The following is a 4,096-nucleotide window of genomic DNA, read 5'->3' as shown; positions in this document are numbered from 1 at the left end:
GTTGGGGTCTCTCAGGGATGGCAGACAGCCAATGAGTTAACTCCTCAATTGAGCTCCATAGTAGCCTTAAACTCTTGGTTGTGGCGTTCTGTCAGAGAACTAAGCCTTTCCAGAAGGTCCTGTAACAGCTCCTCATGTCTCTCATTGGTGGCTCCCTGCAGGGAGACAGCGTGGCGGAGCTGATCCAAGTCTGCTGGGTCTGTCATGCCCAGTTCGTACTATCATAACTCAGGGCGAGACCCAGATGCAGACACAGAAGGCAGATGGTTGGAGTCTTAGATGTTTAATAATGCAAAGAGGAGTAGGCAAGAGAATGGTCGTGGACAGGCAAAAGGTCAAAACCAGTTCAGAGTCCAGGAGGTACAGACTGGCAGGCAGGCTCGAAGCCAAGGCAGGCAGAATGGTCAGGCAGGTGTTTACAGAGTCCAGAACAGGCAAAGGTCAATACCGGGAGGACTAAAAAAAGGAGAATAGCAAAGGCAGGAGAACGGGTACAACTGCTGGTTGACTTGGAACATACAAGACGAACTGGCACAGAGAGACAGAAAACACGGGGATAAATACACTGGGGAAAACAAGTGACACCTGGAGGGGGTGGAGACAATAACAAGGACAGGTAAAACAGATCAGGGTGTAACAAGTTCAAAGGTGAAGAATGAGGAATGATCCCACTGGGCACACCCTGTCATTTCAACGTGTATTTGGATAATAATTGGTTGAGACATTGATCAATGACGTGTCAACTGTTATTCACCCACTCAAAAAGACAGCCAACAGTTATTTCATTTTGGTACTATCGCATTTGAAAACTATAATCAACTACATTTAAATATTGGAGTGAGTTTGAGAACACATTGTGACCTGGTTTGACCAAAACACCATGAATTCATCAGGGATTGTCACCAATCCATAAAGTGTGTTGATGAGATGTTAAGAAATAGTTTACACTTTGTGATGTAAACTTATGTACATTAAATAAAGATAAGAGCCTGAAAACAAACTATCAATCAGGATCTTTCTGATTTTGCACACACTTGAAAAGTACCCTGATATATATATAATACAATTCTACTAATGGTGCAAAATGTATCTTCAACATTTAAGGGTCTATACTACTGTTGACCATTGTCAATCTGTGTAACACAATTAGAATCGTAACTTGGAACAGCATTGTGTACATTTTGTCCATGTAAAAACAGTTTAGCTATTTTTTTGTATCCATGTAAAGAAAGGATTAAATGAAAAGCAATGCACCACAAAATAGATGTACAAGCCACATTTTTCTTTATTAAAAAAAATGTAAAAGGCATTTCTGGCACAAGCTTCTGGAAGCAAATGATATATACAATAATTTAAAAAAGGCACTGTCGGAAAAGGCTTTGATGATTTTAACTTCTTAAGAACTCTTTCATCCTCTTCCTCATTGGCCCTCCCACTGGCCCCCTTTGCGGTAAGGTGCATATTTCAGGCAGGTTGACATCACCTGTAGCATTTCCGCCTCTGTAGCCTTTGATTTGCCAAGACTCACACCTGCTGTAAAGGGGGGAAACTAATATCAGCTAGAGAAGCTATGCAAATGTCATGTAAAATGTCATTATTTGGACTCTACTGTACCAGTAGCAGTGCGTGGATAAAAAGTACATTATTTTATTTAGGAATCAAAATCACCGTTATAATCATTGGCTGGTACGGAGAATTAAGTTAAACCACAGGTCCAAATCCCTATGTCCATCCATGGCTAATTTAGGAAAAAGGCCAATTTTAGCTAGCCAGCCACCGGAGGACAACAACACAACAAGATGCAACAATTCAAGGTGTTTCTGTTAATGATGTACAGTATGCTCTCAACTTGATTTGATAGGAGAGAAGCCAAATCCAAGCTGGCCTCCCTTGCATTCAATGGTACAGGCGGCAACAATGTCATATACTCATTTGGAGCAGACAGTATCAGATAGATGGCCTACATGTAGAGAGACAGAGGGGAGCTGTTTTGCTCGCTCGGATGCTTTCTTCTGTGAGATACATTCCGCCTCTTGCAAATTGAAGGAAAATTATTAAAACACAGAAAGACTAAATAAAATGTGTGTATTTTTTTGGAATGGGGAAGCCTGGCTTCCCTTAGCATCCATGAATACACAACACTGTACCTATGATGACGCTGCAAAGGTTGGAGTCCTCAAAGGCCCTGTTCCCTTTATTTCCTTTCATATTCATTGTTGACATGAGGCTGTTTGTCAGGTTTCTGTATAGAACACAAAATATGTACTTTACAAGAAAAACACCATGAACAAATGTAAAAGTAATAGTTTACCGGTGCATTGCTCTTTTCAACCGGTCTAGTATGTCTTCCCACACAGCTTTGAGATATCTGTAATTTTACAAAAGGACAACAATGCATTACACAAGTACAGGATTTTTCCATCCAGTACTATACGGCAATATAGTCATTCAACTCGGGGTGGCAGGTAGCCTAGTGGTTAGAGCATTGGACTAGTAACTGAAAGGTTGGGAGATCAAATCACTGAGCTGACAAGGTCTGTTGTTCTGTCCCTGAACAAGGCATTTAACCCACTGTTCCTAGGCTGTCATTGAAAATAAGAATTTGTTCTTAACTGACTTGCCTAGTTAAATAAAGGTAAAATAAAAAAATGCATAACAATGAAACATTTAATTTCTTACCATGTATTTTCTAAAATTATTCTCCATTAGCTGCTCTTCCATCTTCAATCTTATTCACCTTGAAGTAGAATTCTTCAACCGGACTTGGGCGACTGTCCTTTAAAAGATCAGGGATCTCTCAATGGAAACAAAGTAGTTTTACATTCGTTCACTTCCAAATATAATAGCATCATTTCAGTATAATAAAAAAATTCTTTAAAAATGTCATACTTGCATCCGGCATAGGAAAAGGGTCAGCCTTAGCAATGCTTTGGTGAGGGTGATCTCTCACCTGAAGAGGCAGAAAGAGACTTTGGTCTCCCACATGACCTATCCCTGGAGCATGAAGACTAAAATATTTGACAACATCATGGCAATTCTTGGTGCAATTAGAATACCTTGTTATTATTTTTCAATTTAACCTTTATTTAACGAGGCAAGTCAGTTAAAAACAAATTTCTATTTACAACGATGGCCTACCAAAAGCCAAAAAAACCTGCCGGGACAGTGCCTGCAATTAGTAAACATTTTTTTAAATAATAATAATAATAATACAGGACAAAAAACACACATCACGACAAGAGAGACAACACTACATAAAGAGTTACTTCAGACAGTGACATAACATGGCAGCAACACATAGCATGGCAGCAGTAACCTTTCTCAAATACATTGATGAAAGACAAGAATAAGGGGTTGGCTTACGTTGTGAATGGTCCTCCTCACTGTAATCGCTTGGTGTCTTGTGCAGCGTTTTAGTTTTCCGTTAAGCCCCGTTAAGCCCTTGTCTCACAGTCCTGTCTCACAGTCCAGTTCTGTTTCTAGGCCCATCCCTCCCCCCAGGTCATCGATGGCCAGCCTGCGTATACAATGAGATGCCTCCTGAGAGTTTGACCACTGGGCAGGGGTTTCCAGTACTTGGTTGACTGGGGGGGTTATGGTCCGGAGGAGAGGTGCTGGGTTCCTGCTAAATACATTCTGGACCCGGCCCTCATCACCGATTTTCACCACTGACACCCGATCAGGTATAGCGGGGTGTACTGTCACGCCCTGATCTGTTTCACCTGTTCTTGTGATTGTCTCCACCTCCTCCAGGTGTCGCTTATTTACCACAGTGTGTTTATCCCAGTGTTTTCTGTATCTCTGTGCCAGTTTGTTCATCTTGTATGTTTTCAAGTCAACCAGCGTGTTTTCCTGTGCTCCTGTTTTTTATTCTCTTTTTCTATTCTTCCCAGTTTTTGACACTTGCCTGATTTTTCTGGACCCACCTGTCTTGCCCTTCTGCCTTTCATGGCACAATACATTGTGAAATTCCATTGAAAACTGTTGATTCCAGCAGTATGCGCCCAGTAGGATGAGAAGTTGTGCACATTCAGAGAATGTAAGGCAACATTTGAGACTCAAGTGCCTGCTTCTAGAATCTCACATGGAAACAGAC

General features: G+C 41.2%; 1 long non-coding RNA gene across 2 annotated transcripts; it reads right to left on the bottom strand.

Annotated features, from left to right (window-relative positions):
- Window positions 1-1,267: 1,267 nt before the first annotated feature.
- Window positions 1,268-3,424, bottom strand: LOC135518663 (uncharacterized). 2 transcript variants are annotated; one of them, XR_010452201.1, is made up of 6 exons: window positions 3,364-3,424; window positions 2,890-2,950; window positions 2,680-2,776; window positions 2,312-2,368; window positions 2,148-2,242; window positions 1,268-1,533 (listed from the first exon to the last, which is right to left on the bottom strand). It is a non-coding gene; the product is annotated as an uncharacterized LOC135518663 (long non-coding RNA). The 2 variants fall into 2 exon arrangements; XR_010452202.1 differs by lacking the exon at window positions 2,148-2,242.
- Window positions 3,425-4,096: the final 672 nt, after the last annotated feature.

This window comes from Oncorhynchus masou, chromosome 28, assembly GCF_036934945.1.
Source record: "Oncorhynchus masou masou isolate Uvic2021 chromosome 28, UVic_Omas_1.1, whole genome shotgun sequence".
NCBI lineage: Eukaryota > Metazoa > Chordata > Actinopteri > Salmoniformes > Salmonidae > Oncorhynchus > Oncorhynchus masou.
This window is presented reverse-complemented; position numbering and strand designations above follow the sequence as displayed.